The sequence below is a fragment of the Haemaphysalis longicornis genome, unplaced genomic scaffold (genome assembly GCF_048455015.1).
Source record: "Haemaphysalis longicornis isolate Haplotype H1 unplaced genomic scaffold, Haemaphysalis longicornis Haplotype H1 scaffold_6, whole genome shotgun sequence".
Taxonomy (NCBI): domain Eukaryota; kingdom Metazoa; phylum Arthropoda; class Arachnida; order Ixodida; family Ixodidae; genus Haemaphysalis; species Haemaphysalis longicornis.
The window spans coordinates 131,716,596-131,732,893 of record NW_027526407.1 but is presented as its reverse complement, the minus strand read 5'-3'; positions in this window follow the sequence as shown (position 1 = coordinate 131,732,893).

The following is a 16,298-nucleotide window of genomic DNA, read 5'->3' as shown; positions in this document are numbered from 1 at the left end:
CAGATAAGGCAGGAGAGCTGGACAACCGCTGAAAAGTAACTCGTGATATTCAGTTAGCCTTCCTTTACTTATCGGCCGGCCGGGAGGATGTTAAAAATATTAGAGGAAGAAGAGGTAGCTTGGCAGCTGCCTCGTGCTATCACCATCATTGCAGATCAAGTTCCATCCGCCATTAAAGATTCACCCACGTCCCGCGGTCCTCGCCTCGGTTCTTCAACAGTCCCCGATAGATGTTGACGTGCTGAGCGCAATTCTGTCCTTCCCTTGTATGGCGCACTCTATTTTCTTTATAGATTGCCATAAGGAACTGTATCAACTCGTCATCTAATCCCTGGAGTTCCAGTATTTTCCACAGCCGTTCTCTGTTTACTTTGTCATATGCCCCTTTATGTAAAAGAAAGCAACTCATAATGGTCTATTTTGTGCTTTAGCTATTGCAATGCATAGCGTTATCACTAACAATTGTCATCCAGTCGCCGGTCTTGTCTAAATCTATTCTGCAGTTCTCCAAGTATTTTATTTTCTTCAATGTATGCTTGAATTTCCAATTTTATCGCCTGCATTGCGAATCTATACTCACAGCCCTGGGTAGCGCCGGCCATACGGGTAAAGCTACAAAGCCCCAACACACGTGGCAGGTAATCAGCTGCTGTTGGTCGAGCGGCGTGAACCATTGAAGGGTAGCGGGTGAGGGATTCTCGAGACTACCAGAACGAACCGCCATAATGAACGACCAACCAATACCAACTCAAATAACCGACGCACACAGGGAGTAGGAAGTAAAAGGGTACACAAAAATATGACTGCTTCAACCAATGGCGAATTCACGTTGGTGGGAATATTGTGGACGCTCCCAGCCGATATTCTTGTCTGGGCAACCACTGCTAGCGCATCCGCAAACCAATTCCATTAGGCGGGGCACTGAGTCATGCCCCACGTCGCCCACGGACCGTGGCACATTGGTAAACTCGTACCCCCTTATAGTGAAGGAGCGCGGGAGAAGCAATCCTGGACCCTCTGAGAGAGGGGATCGCAGCTAGCATGCCTGCGAGGTGGGAGCAGTTCTATTTAAACCAGCACACCGTTGTTCCTAATCATAACCTCTTATCGAGGAAGTGCTCCTTGCGCAGTCATGACAAGCATCGTTTGATAGAGAATTAAAATTATCGTGATATATTCATTTAAAAATTCTCGAAGCACATTGTTTTACGGGCTTTGAAGTCCAACGCCTGGCGATGTTAACTCTTGTATTGCTCCTTCAATCTTCAGTGTTCTTCGATATTGTTTGTACAATTTTAGCACTAATTGCCGAATTGGGATAAATTTCTGCTACGCCTTGTTTGGGCGCCTTTTTAGCTCATTTTGTCTTACGACGCGAAATGCATGATCAAAGCAGGCTGGCCCACCCCACAGTTTGCTGATAGTTACGCTCCCTTGCGGCTGTTCTGCACCTGATCTACTCGCTACCGGTTTCACGTGTAAGGTGGCAAGAACTATTTCACTATTTTTAGACGGACAATACACGGCTATATTGATTTTATAAACGCGAACACAGTGGCACCTCAACGCTGCCTGTATTTGGCCGCTTCGGGATTTTGCGTCCCTGCACGCGTCTGTGAATAAGAGGGCAACAGGTGATGTGCCCATAGTTCTGTGTAAATAACAGGATAAAAATGTCGCTCCGGAAGCTCTTCAAGCTGTATAAGAAAAATAGAGGCCGGAACATAAAACCAGGCTTTCTGAAGAAAAGCACCAAAGATTAGCTCTTCGCCGCGCCTGTTCTGATGCTATTGTATATATTCATATCTATACTCTTAAAATCCATGGACTCAATTTTTTACAGCGTCTTTCGTCTTTACACCATTTCAATACACTGGACAGCCTCAATTTTAAAGTAAATTTTTCAATGTGTTATTGTTGCATTGCTATTTCTGATTCGTCTTTTATACCTCGGTCTGTGCAGTTTAAATGTTGCAATTGGGTAACATTCACTTTGGTTACAGATTGCGTTTGGTAATACGCACAAATTTGGGGTCCAGAATTATAGCCCATCTGCTGATTGTGCAGAAGCCTACACATCAACGCACCAGCACTTTTGGATTTCCTGAACATTCCTTAGTGTACTGAAAGCCGCACATTATTTTGTATACTAGTCGTGAGAGATATAAAGAAGTAAACACAATGTTTTTTACCCCCTCTTTTAGAATTTATTACGAGAGCAGAGCGCTTCGAGATGCCGATTAGTAATATAAGGAACGAGCCTTATAAATTGTAGGCCCAAAGCGAGAACTCCCAAGTATTTAGAGTAGCCAAGTCATACAATGTATCAATAGATCAAGCATTTGTAAGCTATCTGTAGTATTTGTTGACACCCTTACGGACCAACATACCAGCGGCCATAACATAAATTTAGTTATATTTCAGTTGTCAAAACATGTTACCTTGTATCTTTGCACAATAAAGACTTCACTTTTATTCTTTATACATATAAGTTCGTAAAGTATGCACGGAGTAAGAAAAGTGGCTGCGAGTCCTCTTTTATAAGACGTACTCCGAAAAAAATCCCACATCGTACCTGCGCTCAGTTATCTACATTCATACACATCAGCGGTGTATTCTCAATGTGTATTGTGGATATTATTAGGCCAGTTTTAACAATGTCGTGGGCTACTATTGAAAACTTTGGGTGATGGAAAACGTGTGCGCTATCTCTGCTGATTGAACGAAAACCATTTAGACAAAGATACATTATTATGACTCCATTGCATTATCCTATGCACCGGTAAGTTTTGTTTCCTAGTGAAACCTTACCTGCCCCAATCTTCAAAAATGGTGCGTTGTTGTAGTTTTCGGTTGAAGGAATGGCCACTGCAGTAAGTGATCAATAAAACAAAAGGTATCTGATAGATTTGATACCGGGTCTGCACAGAAGAAGCTGCGTGCTCTACAAACAGTGCTCTTTCCGCACGCTGCAAGAGCATCACAAAAGTTGTACTTTATTGTGGTACATACACAGGTGGCGAACTGGCCAGAAGTGGTCATCTTAGAGTATAAATATGCCCGCTTCCCAAGATTTCTCTAGCAATGAATTTAAAACGTAAACGTTATAGATTATAGCCTGCTTGCCTGACACGTGTCGGTAGCATCACTACAGCAGGATTGGGTGGAATCACTTTTGAGTATACTCATTTGGCCTCATTTGGCTCAAACGCAGATGTGATTTTGAGTTTGAGTGAGCGCCAGGCTTGTGTGGCATTATTAGTTTGAGTCCAACCGAGTTTGAACCCTAGGGATAATAGGTTACATTGGGCCCGAGTGAATTTGTGTACGTATGAATTCGGAGGGAGTTTAGGCCGTGTTATCCCGAGTGAGTTGGAGTACGATTGAGCCTTAGTGAGTTCCAGGACGAATGATTTTGATTGTGCCTGAGTTTAAGTAAGTTCGACGTCGAGTTATGCCCACTGATACCGAGGGAATTTGAGCCAGAGTGAGTAAGATTACACAACAAAACTGCATGAGAGCACTTGAGACTGCGTGATACTAAGTCCGTGTGAGACTGGCAGACCTGAGCTGGCTTCGTGAATTTGTTACGGCAGGAATATAGGAAAAGTGTAAGAATTTGTATTATCGCTCAAATACCTCTAACAGTTCATTGCATCATTAGGACCATAACATAGCCGATTGCTAGCTGCCTATTGTGTCTATAGTAAAGAAACCAGAAGAGGAAGCAAGGAAGAAGTGATGAGGATGATAAAATAACCGCACCCTCCACTCATTTCTTAGATGTCACCATCATCCTTAATTATTGACAATGTGTTCCCGTTACCCCACTGCGGCATCTGCGATATCTTCTACTCATGGTACCGTGGCCAGAAGCGGCGAAGACTACGTCACGGTCGCTGTCAGCCGCCTCGATGTGAACGGGGTGGCCCGCATTTAACGTCGATCAGACAAGCGTAGCATGAAGGTCAAGCTTATTCATTGGCATGACCGGCTCAAGGAAATAGACAAGGAAGCAGTGCAGTATTCCGCAGAAACCTTTGTCAAGAAACCTTTGTCCGCAGGGCTTTGTCAAGATGCAAAAGTGGCTTTTACCCGAGGAACCATCCACTTGTGGAAAATAAACTGAAACTGAAACTGAAACGGATACATAAATTCTCGTGAATACCTGCAAAGCGCTGCCAGGACATCCTACTACCTTTAGGAATGAGGTTGGCCAGACGCTAGCAATGCGTTTTGAACTGAGTGCGTTAGTAACGCTACGTAATCAAGACAGAAGGATATCGGAGACTCTAAAACAAATGGAAACCAAATAGGGCAAGTGTTGAAGCAGAAAATAGAGAAGCTGACTTTAAAAGAGAGCTCGCATATGTATTGGATATAGCAGATACGTTATTCATGACTTACTTAATACTTCGGGAATACATGTGCCGCCAATCCGTAGTTTACGTCCTAACTGCATGCAAGGTACTTGAAGCCATATGACACAAACATTTTCTGTACTCACCACCCGGCACGTTCCACAGCATCTATTGCCCTTTTTTTCTCGACAACTCAGTGTTGTCAATTAGTCGTGTTCTCGACTTTCTAGGAGAGGTAAAAAAATTAACAGTGCCTGGCATATATGCATAATCATACAGTCCCTAAACACCAGCCATCTTCATTGCTTTTTTATTAGGTTTTATTTAAATGGCATACTTTTAGAGGGGGAGCTGTTGCAGCTGGACTTCATGTGTGCCGCCTAACGCAGAATACGTTAACAATGACAAGGAAATGCTAGCGCTTGCGAACGCCTCCCTCGTGGTGACACCCGACGTACCCGCAACGCACAGTGCCCTTAGAAATAGTGGTAAAAGCCCCGACGCGCGACGAAATGCCGAGCGCTCAGGAGCGGTTGCGTCGCCGCGACTTCCGAGCATTTCCGACGCGCTCAGGCGCTTTAGAAAAACAACTAATGAAAACAACCAGCAGCTAAAAATGTCGAGCGCTAGCGAGCACATGCTTTGCAGCGGCAACCCATGTCCCCGGCATGCGCAGGGGCTTTAGCACAAAAGAAACTTGCGACAACACCCAGCAGCGATAATACGCCGGAAAGCGAGAAAAGGCCGTGTGCGTGTTAGCGCGTACCCCTCAGAGGCCGCCGAGCAGCGTCCCCAGCTCGCATGGTGAGGAAGTGTCCTCCACAGTTAGCGTAGAAAGAAACCCTGCAGCTCCGCAAGTGAGGATGACTACGACCGGCACAGTGTGAAGCGACGACAGCACACGAAAACAACAATTTCAAACCTGCAAATGCTGATGAGTTTTTCAGAGCCCACCTAGAAATAAATCATGCTGCTTTGCTATGTTTCCACCATTGTGGGACTTTGTGGAAGCTTCCCTGTTTTTAAAGCAAAGCATTCTATTTCTACAGCCAACGGTTCTTTGGCGGAGGGTGGTGCTATATATTCCAAACTGCGGAGGCAGCGGAGGGGGCTATGGGGTCGGCACAGGGTTTCACTCATGGAGCACAATGTAGATGGCCCGGCGAATTTACCTAGCATTCCGCGCGCGGAGGTGCTTGCCAGCTGGCGGGCGCTTCGGGAGTACTGCTTTCTCGTCTGCTTCACTGACGGTTGTTTTGCGCCTGTTTGGCACAGCTTCCGAACGATTTCGCGCTTTCTTCGCACGACTTGATTAACTCGTTCGAAAGCACCTCCTGGGTAAAGCAGACCCGACAGAAGTAAGTGGTCCTACGGCAAAGATGCGTTAAGCATTGTTTTTCAGTTCGGGAAAACAAAATGTAGAGACCACATAAAAACATCTGGCCGCTAGAGAAACGCGACTTTTTGCGCACTGCTTACCATGAATGGGGCTCCGTTTTCGAAATTGATGAATACCAAGTTAGCTTGTTTTTTAAGATTTATTACAAATGGCAAATCAAGGAAGTGGTTTTCACAAATAGTATTATCAAAGTATCCTCAGCTTTATCATATATTTCAGGTATACTAACTAAATAGATTAAATCGGTATATATGAATATCACTAAGCTCACATGCCGAATTGTTTCGGTGTCTGCGCTTGTGTCGCGCACATCAGGATGGCTAGGATCCGCTTTCTCACACCTCGAAAGACGCTCCCCTGTGTTTTGTTTCTCCCGACTGATTGCCGGGCTACAGCGGTGGCGTGCGACGCTCTAGCCCGCCCGTGGCCGACACTGCTACGTTCGGGACGGCGCCCACGCGGATTCAAGGTAAGGGCTGGAAGAATATCTTGGCTCACTCTTTGTAAAGCCACGTGTGAGATTTCAAGTGACGTCACATGGGCAATCGTTGTGGTTATCATTTAAAGATCCGCTAATACACATCAGCAATTCTTTATAATACGTCATGGACAACATGGGCTCCTACAAGAGGAATTATGTCGCCGAACGTGTGAAGAAAACACGTGCGGTTTAGGAATACAAACGTTCTCTTTACAAGATTGTACAAGCAAAATCGTGAAAGTGAACTTTTTAGGTTTTTATGGGTACATTAGTCAGAAAAAAACAAAATCAATACATCAACACGCTGGTGTTTTTTTTAAATGTTCGGAAAGCCGCGTAAGCTTCAAATATCCCTCTCAGGTTGCTGTTAGAACGAAATCTTTTAACATGGTTCTTGCCATTTGTTTACATAACTATCTGAAGAAGAAGCCTGTTTTATATAACAACGGGTCCGCAAAAAAATTGTGGAAACATTTCTTAGCGCTTTTCTAACTCTGACTGGTGTAATTATCAAAACGTCAGCCATGTTAAGACCCTCTATGGTAATCAGAATATAGTCCCTAAATTTTAACAATTCAGAGCACGCAGTTTGACTGGGCGCTGTCGTGACGTCTTAGGAGGAGTAATTTCGAAAAGCCATTCCTCACCTATTAGCGCCGAAGCGGAGCAAAAGGTTTAAATTTTTTTTTGACATTTCTGTGAGCAAAACATACCAGCAAAAACCACGTAGATGTATGAAACAGTAAAATATATCATAGAGTGTATTTAAAGACATCCATTTTGAACTCAAATGCAAATTCGGAGTATCACTGTTGGTTATTGCACTATCCTAAAAGTAATTGTTAGAGATTATTAGGGGTTCTATATACCCGCGAAGATTTTTTTTATAGTTTAATGGGTGAGCAGAATAGTCACGATTATTGTCATAGTCAGATTATTGAGCCCCTACTTTATATATAGAAATGTACCGCAATAGTTTTAAGACACCAGGTTTAGCAGTTTAGGCTGAGTCGTAAGAAATGAGCAGTGACATAGTCGTTGTATTGGGCACTTCTTTTCATAAATATAGACAACAAGGAATCCTACGGAAGGCGCGTGCTTCCGCCAAGTCACGAGAGATAGCTGACGCGTAATAGGTCACACGTAAATTTACTTGTTCTCTACTTCCTTAAATGTCACAGGAAAAACACCCGCTGGTGTCTTCATATAATTATTAGTGCAGAATATTAAAACCGCCTTTTGAAAATTGTATGGGGATGGATGATCTGTAGGCAAAATGAAATTGAATATAATACGGGCTATTCTGGATACTTTTTGAGAAATCTGCGAAACAGCGCAATCTTCCTATAATCCGGATTTTCACTAGAACATGGCTGTATAAAAAATTTTGTAAAGCAGCTTTTTTTCTACATTTCTTGAGGTTACTTTTTACTACAAAAAACTGGTCTATATCTCGACCTGCCGGCTATAAAAAAGTGAGCTTTTACACACAAAAAATATAGGTGCACTTTTGAAATTTGAAGAATCTACAACCGGTCTTTTGTCTATGTGTTAAGATCACAGGAAAGGCCTTGCGGACAGTGGTCTAGAAACCGCGAGTGTAGGCAGCGGAATCTACGTGTGGATCTCGAGTTACCTCACCGATCGCACGATCTTCCTGTCAACGGCTTCTGTCGAGGCAAGGCGCCCTTAGCAGCGGTCTTCCTCAAAGGCGACTATTCAGCTCTACCCTGTATACCATTGCGTTCATCGCGCTCACGGAAAAAATGCTTAAAACTGGCAGACTGTCAACTAGTTGACTGTTGACTGTTAAAACTGTCAACTCGCCTGCCGCCCCCCCCCTTCCACGCACACACACACACAGACATCCCCACGGCCCCGGCGATTTATTTTGTGGGCTGTTTAGGGGGCGGAGGCTTAGGAACTGATTACATGTATCTGGGCTTCTCGTGTAATTCCAGCACAGTTGGATCTCGTCGCCGAGGCTCAGCACCATTACTTTTTGGTACTTCAGCGGTCAAGATAGCCCATCACAATTTACGCACCCTAATACGATATGCCACGAACTCCAGATTTCTTGGAGTTATTGTGGCCCTGGGACTGACCCGGGAAAATCTTATCATGATGTTAAGGCAAAATGTCCAAGATTTGTGCTCATTATCACTGTCGTGGCAGTCTAGTCCCATCCTATGGCACCCACCTCAATTATGCCGAACTCTTTTTTGGTTTATCCTCGCCATATCAAGCCAATCATAACATATTTGCTCAATTAATACAGTATTAACTGTGAACGAGCTAATCACAGCGTTAGTGTCCATTAACCAGCCTTCTTCACAAGGGGGTGATGGCCTTACATACGCAGCTTTCCGACATCTCGGCGCGCTCAGTCAACTGCGCACCTTCTACTACAAGTCTTCTCAGACAGGCCGCGTGGAAGCAATTTGGAAAAAAGGTCGCCTAGTAGTGGTCCTCAAACCAGGAAAACCACCTGACGGAAATCAACTCTAGCCGGCCTATTGCTCCACTAAACTGCATGGGGAAGGTAATGAATAAAATGATAGAGCAGCGACTCGTCTTAGGTCTTGATGACCAAGAACTTGATGACGCTCAGACATGTCAGTGTTCAGAGAAGTAGCATCGACAACGTCGTTACTCTGGTGACCGATATTCATCATCAAAATTCTGTTAAATTTATTATAACCGCTGCATTCTACATATTAAGGCGGCTTTTGAAAGCGTTGCTCATCAATCTATTCAAGGGGAAATGACGTTTGTGCGGCTACGAGAGGGATGCAAATTTGGCCCTGTGACTATGTGCATACACGGTATGTCTATATGCCCACCAATGAAGGAACATAAGGTGGCATGAGATTACACCAGGGGTCCCTCAAGGCGGAGTTCTAAGTGCTGTCCTGTTTAGCCTCTGCCTCATCCGCATCAAGCAAGTACTACCACAAGGTGTCACCATATATCTCTGTTCGGATGACGTTTATGTCTGGGCTTCTGGCAAAAAACAGGATCAAACAAGGTACTGCAGATCCATACTGCAGAAAGCTCGTCTTCAATTCAAAAGTACCTTAGTACCTGCGGATTGCTAATTTAACTCAGAAGTGTGCCGCAGTTGACCATACGAGGCGGGGTGTATATTTCTATTCTCTGGTCATATATGGCACATAAATACGGCACGTTCACAACCATAAATTTCGTGGGGTGATATGAGATCGATCACTACCTTTGGTCACCATATCCATCACCTCAGAGAACGCCACCACATATTTATGGCCATTTACGGAATGTTGACAGGAAAACCATGGGGGTGCTCAGTGCCTCTCCTTTTGCGACTCTATAAGGCACTATTTTCTTGGCCTTACAGCCTCTCAGCGCAGATAGGTTAGTCTAAGACAAACTTCACAGTGCTAGAGTGTGCACAGGCTCAAGTACTGCGTAACTGCCTTAACCTTCAAAAGGGCACATCAAGGAATGGAACTCTCTGCGACGCCAAGTGCATGTGAGTCCTGACACTGCAAGCTTAAGAGTTCCCCTTCGAACCAGGCTCCATTACCTTCCTCGGTGTGCTGGCCGTCCTCTAGCACAGGTGTCTTCCCTCAAGTACAGGGTTTCCTACTAGCCAACTTCGAACGCCCAAGCGAGCTTGCCTTACCGCCATGAAATGTTGTATCATGGGATATATGCCTCAAAATACAATGCACCTGGAAGAAATTAGCTCTGCCAGAGCCAGCCTTGCGATACATTTCATTTGGGCATATCAGTTCGCGTTAGCTTGGCCACGTACCCGTATAGACAGATGGGTCTGTGAATTCTGACTCGTCAGCTATTAGAGTGTGGATTCCGTTTTCGGGACTAACTGTGAAAGAGAAAATCAGCCACATGATGTCCAGCTTGAATGAGTTAACTGATATTAGGGAGGCACTGCTAAGAATTCGGAATACTCCTGATCAGCAATGGGTGATCTTTAAGGACTCGCTGCCTGCCCTGCAGGCACTGATGAAGCCATCCAACCGCTGCAGCACACTTGTGCACGATCTGCACCCATTGGACGCACTTCGACTACGAGACGGGCACCGTATTCGCTTCAATGGCTGCCAGTTCATCCCGACGTCGTCTCTAATGAACAGAGAAAGAGGCGCACATTCTGCTTGTGTCGGTCGGAATCCCGTATTCCAGACAAGATGGAAGTGCGGCCTGGAATAAAAAACTATGATGAAAACTGCAGTTGTCAGCTTGACCGGATGGTCTTAGGATACCGTTGCCTCTGCACGCGATCGACCCACAGTGCAATTTCCAGATTCCGCAAAACCTACAAAAGCCAACTGAGGATTTCCTTCATTGACTACGCCTGAACGTTGCCTTGTCTGGTAGCTTTCTTTTTAAGATAGGCTGTGCGGACTCGCCATTCTGCTTTCTGTGCCCTGTGAGAACAGGCAAACGCATGTCTTGTGTTACGGCCCACAGCATACAACCCTACGCGAAACAGCGAAAATAACTCTTGTGCGACTGCTATGCGGAGGTTATTTATAGCTGTATCCCGTTATTGGTCTGTGGCAAAATCACGCTGACACGGCGCGAGGGACAACGGCTTTCTTACCTTTTTGCCTGACTCAGGATAATTGAGGTTCCTTTACCTCGCCATCCTCAGATGTTTTCTCCTAATGATGTAAATTTCTTCCACATAAAGAACTGATGGTATTTTAACGCTCTTATTCATTGTTGCTGCGTACTTCTTCCCTTTTTGTTTTCTTTTTTCGCCTCTCTATATACACCCCCATCTGAAGTATCAAGCCAGGCTGTTTGTAGGGCTGACCTCTCAGTATTGATTAAATCTTTCTCACTCGCGCTCTCTATACACCCATTAGAACGCATCCAAGCAGACGACGTCCTGCATGGATGCCTGCGTCTAGGGCGGTGTACTTGTATTGCTCAGCTTTTGATCCTCATATTCTGAATCTGTGTTTGTCAAAATTCAGATACAGAAGCCCTGCATAGCGACATCCTTGAACAGACTAATACGCGGAGCCCAGTTCGGCATTGCCAGCGGCCTGCATAACCAGATTTCGTGGGCGCCCACTTTCTTTCCTATTCTTCCTCTTCCCGCAACAGCCACCTTCGCCGGTCCCTTTTCTAATAAAGAATGTATCACCAGAATTGGGGTACGATTGCCGAGAGATGTATCCAACCTGAGAAACCACTCTTCTCGTGGGAGCCACTTTATGTCTACCATCGATGTGTGATGATGCACGCATGGCACCTATTGTTGATGCTTAACACCACCTGCTGCCGAAGCAGTTTTGTGGCCAACGTGGACCATCAAAATTGCATACTTGCCCTTGGTGCGCCCAAATCGTCGTTTCAAAAATTTGTTGTTGCTGTTCTCAAGATTATCAATCCAGTTGTTTTAACCAACTGGATTGATAACACCCGGTTCTTTTTGCATTCATTCAAATTTGAGTATCACTCCCTTATTTTGCATCATTTATTTGTTTTTTTTGGCGCGACGTTTTTTGACAGGCGGATTGGCCGCACATTGCGCGATCACTCCGTCATCATAACACGTGCACTTGTTCTACTCCCTTGCCACCGTTTTTACCGGTCGCGCAGCGCGCACGTAACAAACTATGATACCTCCGATGGACCTGTGGAGAGTTAGCGCAGTAACAAACACTATTTTGGTGCTGGGAAGACAAAGTTGAAATGCCACACGAACGTGTTTGCGTTTTTATTCAGTTACTTCTTGAGAACAACGATGGTCGGTTTTTGTTAGTAGAGTCCGGAACTGTAGGCAAGAAATTAAGAGTTTTAACACGTATAATGTGCACAGAAAAGTGTTATTTACACATATATGTGTATAAAAAGCTCCACCTTAGGCATATAAAAGCCCAATACAGAGTTACTTCAGCCGTGTATCCTGGAGCAAATTCTTCCCTAGCCACGAAAACCGCTGACAAATTGTGTGCTATGGAAAAGGAATTTTATTTCATTTGTGGCAATGCTGTATACGAGAATCGCTATTTTTAGACCTGTGCCTGAAATTTCGGTGATTCGGCCCGAAATTAATAGTTGAAAAGTTATGCAAATTCTGCCGTGAGAGTGAAATATGGCGTGAAGTTGTACCTTGTTTCGGTCGACGTGTGTACAGAAAAACGAAGTATTCAACGTCCTCTAAAGTTGGCAAAGCATACCTGTACTTTGAAATGCCCGTCATCTATTTCCACCTAGAAGATAAACGTTCTCCGCTCCGAACCTTTACAAGTGCTTTCAGGAGAAAGTAACCAGGACCTTTATGTGATACGTAGCAGACAGACTTCGGAATAGCTCCGTCAGTGACCTGTACTTCGGGGATGGCGGGAGAGCTGCCTCGTTACTTTTAAAAGAGCTCAGCATTCTGAAAAGGAGTGATGCAAAAGTTTTCCACTGCAAAATGCTTTCTCTTCAGAATGTGAAATAAGCACACTAATATGCCAAGCTACCCGAGGTGTGGCGTGGTAGAGAATAGTCTTTGCTGCGACTATCTTGCGTGCTGTAAAGGTGTGATAACACTGGGGTGCCTTGTGTAAAAGTCTGGCCGCCTCAGCTGTATTCGCGGGGGTTACAACAACATCCTGGCAAAAGGCATATTCAGTACCAGATGCATGGCTACAGCACCAACAAAAAACAAGGGTACAGTCCCGCAACACCAAAATATCTCATAGAGCAAGGTGTGGCATCGAAATGTTTTTCGTTCCGGTTTCAGTTTTGTACCATAAAAAATCAGTTGCGGTTCAGCTGAAGTACTTTTAACATTGTACATAACTGTTCATAACGGTTCGTGTTTGGGCGCAAGAAAACGTGTGATTCCAATAATTAGGTTTAAAACCAGTGACAACTATCAGGCTGTGTTGAAAAATAGAGGTAATGCTTGTTATTTTTCTTCGAAATGCCTGTTAAACATTTCAACAGCACACACAATGACCGGAGACACCAAAAGAATCCTGGTGCCATACATTTTGTTGGCACAGCAGCAAATGACTTTTCAAATCTGCACACTGCTCCATCGAAACAACCCAGCAAACCAATAACATGCCGGCGGCGTTCCAAAAAAATGTGAGGGTCCATCGCCCCGCACTATATCTATTAGACATACGAACCAAGTAGAAGAAGTAAAAGATGTGAAGCTCCATGGCCAAGCATATATTTATTAGACATACGAACGAAGTACAAGAAGTATTTTTATCAAGAATTTTATATGTTAAGAATATGCCGCTGCTCCTTATATTCGGATATTATTTCGACTGCATTGGTGATACTTTATTTTTGGACGCTATTTTCACATATTTTGCTGACGTAGTTCAGACGTTGCTGGTATTTCAGTTTTGCCCTGGTACATGTTTATCATAGTTACATTTATTTTAGCTATCCCCGCTATACTTTATTTTCAAACTCACTAGTAGACATGTACGTCATTGAACGGACGGACCATCAATTTTTTGGGCGTATATGTGCTCTAGCTCACATGAAAGTCGGCGTTTTAGATATACGGACAAACACAAGAAATTTAAAAACAAATTAGCGGAAATAAATTTATTTTCCACTAAACTTTATGAAAGTGAATAGGTGGTGGCCCGTAGTGTAGTAACGTAACCCTCCAATATGTGTCCCTGTCCCGTGACCTAAAAACCTTCAGCTACTTACATTGCTGAAACGTTTATTCACCCATTGAAAACATTACCACTCAGTTATTTGTAGAAGCTTAAACAGTGTGTGCATTTTTAAGTATTTTTTTTGTTTTAAAGACAGGAGCATCACCGCTGCTGGGTTTCTCTTAGTGTGGCCTACTTAACCTCCATGCCCAAAATTAACGGCAGAGTTCCGTAAACAGAGATAAGGAAGAAGCTTTGACAACTCGTCTTGAGTGAGGGGCGTTTGTTTCGCCAAAATATTCGTTTTCAGTTGCCGAAAGAGCCAGCGGTAGTTTTAACAAAAAGGACACCCCTGGATACGATCGAAATGCCGACCTCCGCAACAAAAAGCTAGCATTCTACCTATCGTTTATCCCAAAAGATTCCGCCTTCTTGCAAAAAAAGCAGTGACTTAAAAAAAGGAATAAAAAAAGCCGTAAATTCACAATTTTTTTTTGTTGTGGACCAGTTTTTAAATACCGCTTTTCATACCGCATAAAGACAAAGAGATGTAGCCGAGGTAGTGTGTATTATTGTTGTCAGAATCAGAGGACACGCACGGCTACTAGAACTAAAAAATTCGAGTTAAACCTTCTACGGCATTATCAACAAAAACGTTTTACGTTGAGGTGTTTAAGAGATCCTCTTACATTTGGAATAGAGAACATATACTACACAAAAATCGGTTGTCTGTCCCTTTAGGTTACCTAAGGGTTTTGTACGCACATATGCGTGTTTTGTAATCCATTATTACTGTTTTTTTGGAAATATAAATGTGAAGGCCGTTATACATAAATCAGACTCAAAATATGCCAGAATAACTTAAACTCCACATACCACAAGATATGCCTCATATTGGACAATTTTAGCTGTTTGTTCTACCTCCGTAATAAAAATAGAAATCCTGGTCTGACAAATCACTGTCATAATGTGCAGCCACATATGCTTACAAAAAAGTCTCAAGCTTGTGCCAATCTTGCAATGCCAGGGGAACACCAGAGCAGGCGGCATTTCTCCCTTCGTTGGAAACCTGCCCGTTGCCCCTTGCATGTATTTTCAATTTTCCTTGCAAAAGACCTCTATGACTGGTATGCCCAAATCGTTTCGTCTGATGGCTTTTACATATTTAAAAAAGTGGACCATGTTAGCACGAGCTCGAACCAGCGGTAACCGGTTTCCCGAACTCGGCGTATGTAACGCGAACTGTTCGGTGCACCCCACTTCTTACGTGAGCGTTCGTGAAGTGGCGGGTAAAAGAGCACGCGAAAGACCACACCACGAACGCTGGGCAGAGTGTTCTCGAAGTGGAGGCGGGATGATGCCGGGTGCTCGTGCGCGTTGCACGCTCACGTGTGCTCGGTATTTTCCTATTTTAAATGCAGAGCATTGCTTTAACTCACATGTAGCGTCCGCCGTCCGTCCGCAACAGCTCAGCGCGCAGGTGCGCCCTATCACTCACTCCTCCTCTCCCGCATCACGCTACCCTCCTCGCTCTCAACAGGTCCGCACCCCTCCCCATACACAATATAAAAAAATAATACTTACCGGCGCCTGGTTTCGATCCCACGACACTGCGGGCGGAATGCAAGGTACATGGTGCTCTACCCAGTGCGCCACAAGGCCGACACAGAATGGAAGGCTACGGACGCGTCTTATATCCTTGACTCATTCAAACTACGTCAAGAAGCTGCTGATACAACGCATTCACTACCTGTGGGCGGAACACGAGGTACATGGTGCTCTTCCCACCGCGCCACAAAACCGACACAGAATGAAAGTCCCCCTAGTGGGGAGATGGGCCCAATTTTCCGGCGAGCCCCTCAGGTGGCGCAAGACCACGCGAGATCCTGGATAATGCCGCTCACTCCTCACGTGAGGCAGGTTCACATGCGCTTGCATTTTCTGCGCTCAGTGTTTTCTCTTTTGTTTTTCGTGAGCCCCTCAGATGGGGCAAGCCCACGCGCAAGCTGGGAATACGCAGGGCGCTTTTCTGGAAATGCACCGTAACGTTCGCTCGGCATTTTCTTCGTTTTTTTTCTTTTTGTTGCCGACGCAACAAAGAGCCGAAGCAGCCATGCAGTTAAAATATTCAAAATGTTAGTAAAAAATATCAAAAGGCATTTTTGAAGTCAATAAATGTTCTTCTGTACAAAACACTGTGCCATGTTTTCAAAGACATTGACTCAAAACCCAGCCGAACCTGCCGTCTCGAAGGCAGGTAAAATACCCTCCTTGAAAAAGATATAAATGAATTTAAAAGTTTTCTGCCCATTAAGAATTTAAGTTATTTGAAGATTTCATTAATTTTTTTAGGTTAATTTCGGTCCTTAGTGTTATTATCCTTCTGCTCGCGTATCACAATTCATAGCACAACTTTGGAAAGC